This window comes from Piliocolobus tephrosceles, chromosome 3, assembly GCF_002776525.5.
Source record: "Piliocolobus tephrosceles isolate RC106 chromosome 3, ASM277652v3, whole genome shotgun sequence".
NCBI lineage: Eukaryota > Metazoa > Chordata > Mammalia > Primates > Cercopithecidae > Piliocolobus > Piliocolobus tephrosceles.
The window spans coordinates 107115621-107130082 of NC_045436.1; the positions used below are offsets into that span (position 1 = coordinate 107115621).

General features: G+C 39.5%; 1 long non-coding RNA gene across 2 annotated transcripts; it reads left to right on the plus strand.

The window, feature by feature from the left end:
* Positions 1-722: 722 nt before the first annotated feature.
* LOC111549393 lies at positions 723-14219 on the plus strand. Of its 2 annotated transcripts, XR_002733716.1 has the most exons (4): positions 723-789; positions 1219-1310; positions 10304-10422; positions 13051-14219. It is a non-coding gene; the product is annotated as an uncharacterized LOC111549393 (long non-coding RNA). The 2 variants fall into 2 exon arrangements; XR_002733717.1 differs by lacking the exon at positions 10304-10422.
* Positions 14220-14462: the final 243 nt, after the last annotated feature.

The following is a 14462-nucleotide window of genomic DNA, read 5'->3' on the forward strand; positions in this document are numbered from 1 at the left end:
GGATCACAAGGTCAGGAGATTGAGACCATCCTGACCAACACGGTGAAACCCCATCTCTACTAAAATACAAAAAAAAAAAAAAAAAAAAGAAACAAAGAAAATTAGCTGGGCATGGTGGTACATGCCTATAGTCCCAGCTGCGTGGGAGGCTGAGGCAGGAATAGTTTGGACCCAGGAGGCAGAGGTTGCAGTGAGCCGAGATCGCGGCACTGCACTCCAGCCTGGCAACAGAGCAAGACTCCGTCTCAAAAAAAAAAAAATCAACAAAACTAAATGCTGGTTCTTAGAAAATACCAACAAAATTGAATGAAAAAGTAACAGATAGGAAGTCAAATAAGAATAATAAGAATTATTCTTTAGAGACATGGTCTCATTTTATTGCTTAGACTGGAGTGCAATTGTGTGATCATAGTTCACTGCAGCCTTGAACTCCTGGGCTCAAATGATCCTCCCACCTCAGCTTCCTGAATACCTGGGACTATAGGTGTGTATCACCACACTTGGCTAATTTTTAAATTTTTAGTAGAGATTGGGTCTTGCTATGTTGTCCAGGCTAGTCTCGAACTCCAGACCTTCAACAGTCCTCATGCTTCAGCCTCCCAAAGTGCTGGTATTATAGGTGTGAGCCTATAATACCTAACCAAATAATTATTTATGTATTTGGGAAACTGGATTTGAGACCTAAATCTGCTACTACATTTCTTTCTTTTTTTTTTTTTTTGAGATGGAGTCTCGCTCTGTCGCCCAGGCTGGAGTGCAGTGGCCGGATCTCGCTACTACATTTCTGATGTGAGTTTGAGAATTTCCCTTAACCTTCTAGGTTTCACTTCCTTATCTTTAAAATTAAAGCGATTCATATGGATTCAACAAAATCTATTTCAACAAATTTAGCATTTGCAAGGTCCTACCATTAATAAGATATAATTCCTGTTGTGTCAGATGTGAAAGTATTCTGTTTTGCAAACTGACCTAAGCCAATTTGGCTATTGTCAATAGACAGATTCTCTCAGTAAATGTTGGTACCTCTGATCATTAGGGGTGGATGGAAGCTGTATCTCCTTTGCTACAACCTTGCTACCTAGAGCTATTTTTTGATAAAACCTAGCTTTGAATCAAATTTTGCCTCAGATACAAATATCTATTGTTCCACAAGCACAAAAACAATTATATAGCCAGTTCATATAAGCACAGTGAAGTCCTCTTTCTCTCTCCTTTTAGGTTTCTGAGCAAGATGCTTGCATGAAAGATTCAATCTAATGCCAATGCAAAAATATTGTGAAAGCAACAGGATCAGCTAGGCTTCCAGTTGGGTGAGGCAATCAAATTCTTTGTTTTGATGTAGGTAGGGGGAATCATAGCACTGAATGCACTTCTATTTCCAGAGTCAACTCTAAAGATGTTAAGCTGCTAGTCTTGGCTGATTCTTATATCCCATTCATCAAAGGGCAGAAGCGTCTGCACAATTTGTTAAGCTAACTACACATCAAGAACATCACTCGTTTCACCAATGAAACGTTATATCTAACCTTGTGTCAGCTATCTGTTGCCACAGTGATACTGTATAACAAACAACCAGAAAGTCTTAGTGCATAAAAAATAAATTTTATTGCTCAAGTGCTTGAGTTCAGTGGAGGGTCAGTTAAGCAGCTCATCTGATCTTGCTTGGGTTTGCCTATATATTTGGGGGTCAGTTGGCTGTTGGCTGGGGCTACTGGGGCAGCATAGTTTTGTTCCATGTGCCTGTCATCCTCCAGAAGACTATGCAGGGCATGTTCTCATGGTGATAACAGAGATGCAAGACCAAATAAGCTCAATCAGCAAGCTCTTTCCCAGTGTGTGCTGATGTCACATCTGCTAACATCCTATTGGCCAAAATAAATTACATGACTGAGCTAGAGTCAAGGGGTGGGGCAAACACACTCTCCATAGTGGAAGGGCACTGGTGTTCTCACTGTGTTATTCTTCTCCGTGATGTTGCTTGTTTCTGTTTTTTGAATTAGGTATAGAATTTTAAAAACCCAAGATAAAAGCAGTGAATATCATGCTGCTTTCATTATACGAGGTCTGTGGCTGTGAATTAACACATGCCATGAGTTCATATGTCAGAAAACTGCTTTAGTGTTGTGTTCTAGTCATTAGTGTCCATGGAGGAAATATTTACTGTTACACATCTTTATCAGCAGTGTTAGATACCATGGTTTAAATGGTACTGGAAAATGATTTTTTAATCTGGCTTATCTTTTGAGGCTCTCAGTCTTCAAATAGTGAGTCTTGCTGGGGTCTATTAACTAGGCCAAATCAAGAACCTTCGCTAACCTGTGAAGCTGGAGAATAGAAATGGAGAAAGTTGAACATCATATAAGCTAATTTTTGTATTGTCCACTTGGTGGTAGAATTGTTTTCAGATAGTGTGAAGAGTAATGAGCCAAGTAAAAGAGAAATAGAATTTTATGAATTCTAAGCCAGGAGAAAAATGCAGCATGTGTTTTAAATAGGTATTCTCATCAGCATTATTACTTTTACTCAAGTACAAAAGATAGTGTAATCCGGGGTAGGTGTGTTTATGTAATAAGTTTTAAATGTGTTTAATTTTTTTTTAAGGAGTAGTGATAATTCTATTTCCCAACACATCAAATGAAGCTACTTGCTTACTGCTTAGAGTTCAGTGCTCAGAAATATAGATTTTAGAAATTATCTTAATTTGGGCATTCCTTAGCACTATTTAATCTTTTTTTTCTCCTTTTAAAATTAGAAAAGTTCTTGTATGAAATAACACTACTCTTACAATGTTATGTAAGTCCTTCCCACTGAAAGTATGCTGGGAGTTCAAGATCAGCCTGGGCAATATGGCAAAACCCTGTCTCTCCAAAAAAAAAAAAAAAAAAAAAAAAAGGAAAAATTAGCCAGGCATGGTGGTGCACACCTGAAGTAGGAGGATTGATTGAGCCTGGGAGGTCGAGGCTGTAGTGAGCCATGATCATGCCATTGCACTCCAGCCTGGGCAATAGAGCGAGACCTTGTCTCAATAAAACCTCCAAAACAATAAACAAAAAACAAAGTGTGGTCAGCAACATTGGCGTCACTTGGGAGCTTGTTAAAAACATGGGGAATCTTGGTCTTCGCTCCACACCTACTGAAACAGACTGAAATTTAACAAGGATGATCCCCAGGTGATTTGAGTATAGTTTTACATGCACTGTTCTCCACTGGTAGAATGCAAACAGTGGATGATGAGGTACAAAGGGAAGAAAAGTGGGACAGATATCAGGACTGGAACCACTTAACAGGTATTCATGGCTCTGTTCTGAACTTTCAATTGCCCATGCTCCAGCCCTGGAGATTGTGTTTAAGAAGCCACCTGTAGTTCTTTTAGATTCTAAAAGAAAGAAGGCAGAGTGTGTCACTAATTCACCAACTTATCAATCAATCATCAAAATACAGGAGATTCTGTTTTGGCCTAGCCAGCCACTGATGGTGTGACATTTGGTAGGGCATTAATCTCTAAGTCTTTAGCATCCTTATCTGGAAGCAATGACATGGTTGGGCAAGTTCATCCTTTTCAGCTTTTTGGAAGATGCTATGCTTTTAGGCAGGGTTGATAGTCAACTGGTAAACACAGATGGCCCTGTCCCCATCTTTAGATTGGGTTTTGTTTGGAGTGGCTGATGCCGGTGACTTACTGGTAGTTAGGTGGTTTGAATATTTTTCCAAACAATGATTATAGGGGAACTTGCCAGGTGCAGTGGCTCGGCCTGTAAGCCTAGCACTTTGGGAGGCCAAGATGGGAGGATTGTTTGAGTCCTGAAGTTTGAGACCAGCCTGGAAAACATAGCAAGACTCTGTCTCTATCAGAAAAATTTTTTCAGGCTTGGTGCAGTGGCTCACACTTGTAATCCCAGCCCTTTGGGAGGCTGAGGTGGGCAAATCGCTTGAGCCCAGGAGTTTGAGATCAGCCTGGGCAACATGGTGAAACCCCATCTCCACTAAAAACACAAAAATTAGCCAGGTGTGATGGCATGTGTCTGTAAACTCACCAACTCGGGAGGCTGAAATGAGGGGATTGCTTAAGCCTGGGAGGTCGAAGCTGCAGTGAGCTGTGATCATGCCACTGCACTTCAGCCTGGGCGACAGCGAGACTCTGTCTAAAAATATCTTTTTTTCTAAATTAAAAAAAAATAATTATAGGGGAGCTAAGTGTCAGGGACTATTAGGGACTAAGTAGTACCATCATAGGTTCTAGAGTACTTGCTTGTCTTGGACTCAGATACATGTCTATGTAGAACTGAGGTATTAGAAAGTTGAATTAGGCAGAGCAGAGAATGGAAGGTACATGGGCTTTAGTGTCAGTCTTGGGTTTCTGTGCTAGTTCTGTTGTTTACTAGTTATATGGTTTTGAGTACATTACTTAAAATCATGTAGTATCTTTTTTAAGGCTATAACATGAGATTAACATAATAATGACATGTACCTCCAAGTAAAATTGTGAGGAATTAATAAGATAATTTATGTAGAGGATCTCGCAAGTGGTGGATGCTCAGTAGATGTTAGTTTCCTTTTCACTTGTGTATCCATACCCAAATAGCTTGTATGTAGAGCTTTACTTCTGCAAACTTCTATAAGGTGATACAGCAAATGAACAAAGACACCAGGTACCTTAATAAATTACAAAAAAGGATAGCTAATCATTAGAGCAATTCTAGTTGGGGTGGAGGGAGGTTATACATCCACCTGAAACTCTTGCCAAAATGAAAGATGGGCTTTATTCTTTCAGCCAGCGATCTTTCAACATTTTTGTTTGCATGCTCTCTTCAAACATCTTGGAAAAAACAGACACAAAAATAGCTATGTATTCCACATACATCTTAAAGTTGACATCTAAAATTTGTCATCATAAGATTTTGCAAAGGATGTGATTTCTGGCATAATATAAATATTACCATTTGAAAATAAAACTATTGTTTATCTATCATAGATTAGAATATTTAAAGTAAGAAGCACGCTTCCCATCTACATGGTGGACCATTCTGAATTTTTACAGTTCTTAGTGAGAAACAGCTTGGTGAGGACTTGCTTTCCCCAGCATCTCATTCTGTGCCCTGGGTGCTCCTTTAGCTTTATTTCAAGGAAGAGAAGGTGAAAAATTACATATTTATTCCTGACAGTTCAACATTGCATCTTTGAATGAAAGTTGGAGTTGGCAAACTCTTCTATTTTTTTGAGGAGGAGTCTCGCTTTTGTCACCCAGGCTGGAGTGCAATGGCGTGATCTCAGCTTACTGCAACCTCCGCCTGTTGGGTTCAAGCGATTCTCCTGCCTCAGCCTCCCGAGTAGCTAGGATTACAGGCGCCTGCCACCACACCTGGCTAATTTTTTTGTATTTTTAGTAGAGACGGGGTTTCTCCATGTTGGCCAGGCTGGTCTCAAACTCTTGACCTCAGATGATCCACCTGCCTCTGCCTCCCAAAGTGCTGGGATTACAGGCGTAAGCCACTGCACCCAGCTGGCAAACTTTTTCTTAAAGGACAAAATAGTACACACTTTAGGCTTTGAGGGTCATACAGTCTCTGTTGTAATTACTCGGCTCTCCCATTGCAATTTGAACGTGGCCACAGGCAATACATAAATGAACGAACAGGCCTGTGTTCCAATAAAACTACATACTCTTTTAGCAGTCACTCCTCATCTCCCCCATCACATTCATAACCTCCATCTCCCATCCTCTGCCCCCATCCCTAGGCAACCACTTATCTACCTTCTGTCTCTGTGGATTTGCCTATGCTGGACTTTTGGAAACCTACTTAGAACTTGCTCTGGTGATTTTGTAAAAACCCAGTTCTCTATATTAAATCTCTTTTTGCTTAAAATGCCTTGAGTGGTTTCTGTTTCTTGTACTGAACCCTAACTGGTTCGGAGTTAAAGGAGAAAAACGAAGAATTTTCAACTTTTAAAGAAGAGCTATTTTTTTTTTTTTCTTTGAGAGGGAGTCTTGCTCTGTTGCCCAGGCTGGAGTGCAGTGGCATGATCTCGGCTCACTGCAACCTCTGCTTCCTGGGTTGAAGTAATTATCCTGCCTCATCCTCCTGAGTAGCTGGGATTACAGGCATGTGCCACCACTCCCAGCTAATATGTATGTATGTATGTATGTATGTATGTATGTATGTATGTATTTTTGAGATGGAGTCTCGCTCTGTTGCTGACTGGAGTGCAGTGGTGTGATCTTGGCTCACTGCAACCTCCACCTCCCAGGTTCAAGCTATTTTTCCTGCCTCAGCTTCCTGAGTAGCTGGGATTATAGGCGTGCGCCATGAAGCCCAGCTAATTTTTGTATTTTTAGTAGAAATGGGGTTTCACCATGTTGATCAGGCTGGTCTCGAACACCTGACCTTGTGATCCACCCACCTCAGCCTCCCAAAGTGCTGGGATTACAGGTGTGAGCCACTGTGCCCAGCCTAATTTTTGTATTTTTAGTAGAGATTGGGTTTCACCACATTGGCCAGGCTGGTCTTGAACTCCCAGCCTCAAGTGATCTGCCCACCTCGGCCTCCCAAAGTGCTGGGATTACAGGTGTGAGCCACTGCGCCTGGCCAAGAACTTGTTTTTTTAATGAGTGATAATGAGTCTCAAATTGCTATATTTAGATTCAATTGTATACATGTTAAGGCACCAATACTTACAGCACACCAAAAATTATCCTTTTAAACTAATTATGTTTACAATAAAAATTTGGATGTTTCACTTAAAACTATGCAGAAGAGCACTAAAGTCATAATGGCAAGGTAAATAGTTTTGCAAATTTCTGAGAGGTGAAATGCAAGTGCAGGAGTCTGAAGACTTGCTTCAGGCTGCACATGATTGTCTCCAGAATGTTGTTGGAACCTAAGCCTTTGACTTTATACTTTCTGGCTTCATTCTTTAAAATATGTCTATTAGCATTACAAGTCATTTTTGTTTGATTCCTCAAAACACCATGTATTTATTTAAAACTTTCTAACAATACAGGCATGATGGTTCTACCTTTAACTACACTTTCTAGGGGTCACTGTAATTAACAGATTTTATCCTTTGAGATCTTTCTCTGAGACAGGAGCTGTAAGGGAAACTTACTCTGTGTAGTAGATGACTTCTTGAGGTATCTCCTAGGATGTAAGATCTACATATAAAATTAGTGTATTTCTTTGAAAGCCTAAAACAGTGCCCTACCTGTGGTACTGAAATCAATCTTTGTTGATACTCTCCTCTAATTTAAATGATTCAGAGCCTTACCAAGGAGTTAAAAAGTAGATCATTCAAGACATGAGTCTGCACAGCCAGTGCTTTTTTTTTTGGTAATTAAATACTTTATTCACTTTTTAAAGAATGTGGATACCTATAACACAGAAATAACAAATGTCTTTTTTGTCAAGGGTTATTTTTGTGATGTGAACAAAATGAGGTGATTCTTTATGTTATATCTTATTCAGTAAAAATAATACTGATAATACCTGAATTTATAATTGTTTTATTAAGTGCTTTATATTTTACTTCATAGGACTTTGAAATGTATCTTATTTGATCCTAGTAAGGCAGACTTAATAAGGTTATGCCCATTTTAGAGATGAGTAAATGGAGGCTAACAGCGGTTCATCAACTTGTGAAGGTCCCATAGTTAGTGGTAGAGCTTCAACAAAAACATTTTGACCTTAATGTTCTTTTCCCTGTGAATACAAATAACATTGTCTAGCAATTGCCTTTATTAAATGGTAATTGGGTAAGATGACTTTGGGGGACAATTTTGAGACAGTTGGCATATGCCTCTGCAATTTTTGCTTATTATTGCATCACTTTCTCGTTTTGGAAGTCAAATGGTAGTTTAGCACAGTTACTATAACTCAATAAATTAGTTGTGGCCTGATGAGGGTGCTCTTATTCAATGTATGATTTGAGAATTGATGTTCAATCTAGTTTATAACATCACATATTGCTTAAGTAAATGAGTGTGTGAGTATATTTATCTTGGACCAAATAGAGTATTTTAGTTTAGATCTTTCCCCTTTTTCCTACCTGTGCAAAGAACTGGAACCTCAACTTTCCCCCTTATTCTGAAGGCACCGCAGTGTGGATTTAAAACAGTAAAAAACCTTCCAAGGATCAGATTGATTTAACTCTGATTCTGGAGGGAGAGTATGGGAATACGGGAAGGGAGGCTGGATCTGTCCAGCACTGAGAATGGTCAGCAGCCGAGGAAACTCCTTTAAAAAGCCCTTCTGACCCTCTTCTCCCAACCCCAGTCCTAGCAGTCCAGGCATCACATGAGCAGGATTCCTTTGTGCATGCCCTCACCTCTTAAACTAGCTTCCCTAAACTTTTGGCTCATGACAAAAGTTCTGAAGTGTGGATTTGTCCTTCTTGATTTACTGATGAAAAAAATTACCTTTAGGTTCTGCTTTTATATCCTAGCTGCTCATTTATGGACTGACATGGGTAACGCCTTCCTGGCTAGACCTTCTTCCTCGCTTCCACCATCACACACACACACACACACACGTCTCTCTCGAGCAGGTGCTGTTCCACCCCTTAATCCTGGGAGGCTCTAGATAGTGTAGGAACATCCTGTGCTCTGGCTTGCCTCTGGACAATATAATAATTTATTGAAACCCATTATAACTTGGAACATTTGATTCCTTAAATTAAATAGTGTCAGACAGCAGTGACTCTGCCACTTCCTAGGCTGGAAACTCTGGACAAGTTACTTAACTTCTTTAGTTTTCAGTTTCCTCTTTTACAGAGTAGGGCTAATAGTACCTACCTTAAAGTGTGGTTGTGACAATTTAAAGATTCTGTAGGAAAACCAATTAGCTTATGGCCTGATCATTATGTCTAGAATATCCTTTAAAATGAACTGACTTTATACTTTGTAGCTTCAGTCTCTAACAAAAAAGTTTATTAACTTTTAGAAATCATTTTTTCTTTGATTCCTTAAATCAGTGGTCCGGAGACCACTGATTTTTTGGTACCAGAGACCGGTTTTATGGAAGACAATTTTTCCATGGACTGGGGAGGTGGGGTGCAGGGAGATGGTTTTGGGATGATTCAAGTGCATTATATTTATCATGCACTGTATTTCTATTATTATTACATTGTAATATAAAATAATGTAATTATACCACTCACCATAATGTAGAATCAGTAGGAGCCCTGAGCTTGTTTCCTGTAACTAGACGGCCCCATCTGGGGGTGATGGGAGACAGTGACAGACCATCAAGTATTAGATTCTCGTAAGGAGTGTGCAACCTAGATCCCTCGCATGCGCAGTTCACAATAAGGCTTGTGGTCCTATGAGAATCTAATGCTGCTGCTGCTCTGACAGGAGACGGAGCTCAGGCAGTAATGGGAGCCATGGGGAGCAGCTGTAAATACAGATGAAGCTTTGCTTACTCACCTGCCATTCACCTCCAGCTGAGCAGCCCGGTTCCTAACAGGCCATGGACTGGTACTGGTCTGTGGCCTGGAGGTTGGTGACCACTACCTTAAATGACAAAACATCATGTATTTATTATTGATATATGACAAATACTCAGTATTATTAAACATACTTGGTCATAGGCACCAACTTTAGGGACCAGGGTATTTTGGAGGGGGGCAGGACTAGTAAGAATAATCTTAGGAACAATAGCTTGAAATAGGGACCAACAAATAGATTCTATAAAGTCAAAAGCAGGAACTTAATGATAAAAACTTAGGGTAGGGGGAGAGATTCAGGGTCCACACAGGAAATAAGTTATCATTTTGGCATGTAGCATCTTCGGTATAAGTGGCAGTAAAGGGTGCTCAGATTACATTGGGAATCCCAGTAATTCCCTCCCTAAACAGCCTAATAGGAAGGATGACTCAGTGTGAAACATCCCCAGGTTGAGTGCTAGAGCAGCTCAGGGAAACTTGGATCCGTGCGTTATACTCAGAAAGACAGAGGTAGAAAAATCTACAGATTGGCACCTGAGATGATAAAATACAAGTATTTGCCTTCCTCCCTGAGTGTTTTACTCTTTCACAGTTTATTTTTATACATTTGAGATGATGTAGGTGCCCAGGATTTTCTAGTCAAGAAAGTGCTCATTTGGAGATCTCAGATATTTTTGGTTTGGCACACTTTTTATAGTAGTGGATTACTGAATTCCAGAGCACTTGAAATGACACAATTGACAGGATTTTTAGTGTTGAAAAAAGATGACTGTCCCAATATATATATAACCTTTCAGTGATGTTCTTTTTGTTACCATCACTAAGTTGGTGTTTTAAACTTATCCTTGTCTTCCTTTGTTTTCAGCTTCTTAAATGCTGCATTGAGAGGATGAAACAGAATGGGTGTGAACAAGAGTTCCCTGAGAAAGGACAGCTCTTAGAGAGATAGGATGCTTACTGGACTCAAGAGGATACCAAATTATGGTGTGCATTTCTGTGTTGTGTTTGGAAGAGGAACTGAGGGTTGTTACGAAAATGAAGGATGTGTTCAACTTAAAAGAATTAAACCTCCACCATCTGTCTCTTTCAAATGGCATTCTTGATTCCAAAATCTTAAGTAGAGTGTAAAGTTATTGATGGATACTGTAGTAGCCAGGCTAAGCTGAGCTATTCAGTGGAACAGATAAACCTGAAAATTTTAGTGGCTTAACACAACAAGATTTGTTTCTTTTTAATATCACAATCTGGTATAGATTGGGTTGGTCTCTGGCTTGGCTTTCCATCAAGTGACAACTCAGGGATCCAAGTGGCTTTTATTTGGAAACTGTCATCTTGAGAGCATTTTGTTTCCAGCTGTATGGACAGGAGATACAGAAGGTGTGGAGAAGTGCATCCTTCCTGGATCACAAACGATACATCGCTTTTGCTCACATTCCATTGTTAAGAATTAGTGACATGATCCCACTGGGATTCATGGGGTCTGGGATATGGAACACGTGGATATCTGGCAAGCATGAACAATCTTTGCCACAGAAACACTACCTCTATTACGTTATTCTGTGTCCCTTATCTTCTCATGGTAGATTTTGCATAGGATTAGTATCAGGAAAAGGTTTTTCTCTCTTAAAATTTTGATCTTCTTTTTCTTTTCCTCTGGAGTCAGGAGCTTTAGATTTAATATTAATAACTATCTAATCTGAGATTTTTAGTAGCATCATGTATTCTATTTCTCTATTGTGTTTCTGGAATAGTTTTATTTTTGTATTTTAACTGACCGATTGTATTTGATTTTTAAAAAATTGCCATAATCCTTTCTAGTTTTAGCTGTTCGTTTAATGAACACTTACTAATAGCAGATGTATTGACAAGGATGAAGGATGTTTTTAGCTGCAACAGAAAAAACTAATAAATGGCTTAAGCAATAAGAGTTTTATTATCGGAGACAAGAAGTCTGGCCGTTCCAGGATAAGTTAATTCAATGGTGTGATATCATAGAGGATCATGTATACTCACTTTTTCTGTTTGATGAACTTCAACGTTTGACGGAGTCTCCCCTTCCTGTCACATACAGCTTAGTAGTTCCAGATGCTGCTTGCCATGGTAGACCCTAGTCAGGCCTGGGTCTTGTGACGCAGGAGACAAATATGCTCACAGACTGGTTGTCATGACATGGCTGCAGTGTGGTGCCACCAGGCATGCATCACGCCTACTCATCATATGATATTAGATTATATAATCTGTGGAAAATGTTGCAAAATGATGCTAGTGGTAGGGTCAGAAATTATATCCAGACTTGGATGTTAGGTCCAGGCAAATGGCTTGTTGAAAAGAGATTTCTCTTTAGAGAGAAATCATGTTGGTGTACCAGGTGACATGTTTGGTTGGGGGGAGGGTGGGGAACTGCTTGGATAGCATGGTAGTGATAGAAGTGGTGACAAGCTGGATGCTGGATATGGTTAGAAGGATTAACTGATCAATTGGATGTGAGGAGTGATATAGAGAGAGATGTTGGGAATGACTCCAAGTTTTGGCCTGAGTGATGGGAAAAATCGAGTTGCTATTTATCAAGATAGGGAAGACCAATGAGTTTGGTGCTGTCATAAAATCAAATGTATCAGATTTTTAGTAACAACTGGAAGTAAGACATTGCAAGGAGTCGGGACTGGGCTGAGATAGAGTTCAGATGGGGAGCTGAGATCAGAGTGCTGCCCCAGGTTCCGGGACCCTGCCAGGCAGAAAAGACACTTGGCATGGGCAAGGACTCCAGTATGCCAGAGCCTCTTCCTCCTTTCTCAGGCCAAATTTATGTCCTTGCAAAATCTGGCTACAGATGTTAAGTTTACAAAGACCTCTGATGCCCATTATCCCACCCAGCCCTCTGGAGAGCCTGTGTAATGTGGTAACTGCTCCTATGCACATAGCCAAAGACTGGAAAACAGTCTCAGAAAAGCTGTAATTTCTACATTCATTCATTTAATGAACACTTACTAAACACTTATTTCTTTATTTTTATTTTATTTTTTTTATTTATTTTTGAGGCAGAGTCTCAGTCTGTCGTCCAGGCTGGAGTGCAGTGGCATGATCTCGGCTCACTGCAACCTCTGCCTCCCAGGTTCAAGCGATTCTCCTGCCTCAGCCTCCCAAGTAGTTGGAACTACAGGCGTGCACCACTACACCTGAAAAATTTTTGTACTTTTAGTGGAGACAGGGTTTCACCATGTTGGCCAGGCTGGTCTCGAACTCCTGACCTCAAGTGACCTGCCTGCCTCTGCCTCCTAAGGTGCTAGGATTACAGGCATGAGCCACTGTGCCTAGCCCCAAACATCTATTAAGTACTTGTTGTATGTGGTGAAATAAACCCCAGCTCTCCTGGTTGAAGGCTAGTGTTCTTTTCACAAATCTTCAATACATCAAGTCCTACTTCTCTTTCTTTCTGTATTTAACTCATAAATATTCCTCTTCTGCCATTGTGGTTTTGAAATGTCTGCAAACTCATGGATACTGTTCACTTCTACTGAATAGAATAAAGCAGAAGTGATGGAATATAACTTCAGAGGCCATTTCATAAAAGCCAGTGTGGCTTCCTACTTGTTCTCTTGCTCTCTCTCTTAGATCACTTGCTCTGGGGAAAGCCAGCTGTCATATTGTGAGCAGACCTATGAAAAGGCCCACTTGGTGAAGAACTGAGGCCTCTGACTGATGGACACATGGGTGACCTTGCAATCAAGTCTTCTGGCCCCAACCAAGCCTTCAGCTGAGACTGCAGCCTCATGAAAGATCCTGAGCTAGAAGCATCCTGCCATCCTAATAAGCCACTTGAATTTCTGACCCTTAAAAATTGTGAGATAATAAGCCCCTGTGCTTTTTTTAAGTATTAGGTTTAAAAAATGCTGAAAAAATAAAGAAGAAAAAAGACAACTCATAATCTCACCACATTAAAAAGAATAGCTATAGAAAAATTCCAGTAGTATAAAAAATAAAAATGGAAATAACTCCCACCATCCCTGATCTTTAGTTCTTTTTCCCACAGTGACATTTTCTTTCCCAAGACATGTTCATGCATATGCAATATATGTGTAAACTCTTTAAGATGTTCACAAAAGGATCATGTTACACTCATTTGAAAAACTTAATATTATATCTTGAAGATGTCTTCATATCAGTATATATACATCTATCTTATTTTTAAAATAGATTTCCCATAATTTAAATGTACCGTATTTCTTTTACCAGTCCCCGTATATGGACATTTAGGATATTTCCAGTATTCTTTTCTGTTATAAAAATGTGGTGATAAACACTTTCATGCTTTTTTGAGTACCCTCAAGTAAAGTCCTATAGGTAGCATTCTGGCATCATGTTGTATGTGCATTTAAAGTTGATGCTATTCACTTGTTCCACAATCTTTGCTCTGAGTTTACACTGATGAAGCATGGGAATGCTATATCCCCACAAACCTGTGCATACTGTTGATAGTAAGCATTGTTTGCTATTTTCTGACTATTTATTTTTCTTCTTTTGATAATTGCCATGCCTAGAAGAGTGGCTGTCTTATAATATATAAGATAATAACTTGATAACTAGCATTTCTGAGGCTTCTTGTGCTTTGCATATATTTAGTGTTTTGATACTTATAAAGACCCTATGAAGTCGGTACTATTATTACCTACTTCTGGTTGGTGGGAAAACTGAGCCATGGAGAAATTAAACAGACGTCCCAGGTCACACAACTAGGAAGGGTAGAGCCAGGATGCAAATGATATGGAATTTGCAAAAATGAATAGTTGAGTGAATGAATAAATTGATGACCTGTTTACATCTTTTCTCATTTTTTAATTGAATTTTGTTTCTTTTTCTTTCTTATTTGGAGGATCTTTGTATATATTATGAATGTTAACTTTCCTATTCTACATGTTGCAGATATTCCCTCTGGTCTGTTATTTGTCTTTAACTCATTTATTTGCCACCTTTTGATATTCATTTCTTATTCACATTAGAAAACCCTCAAAGTAGTTAAAAATATG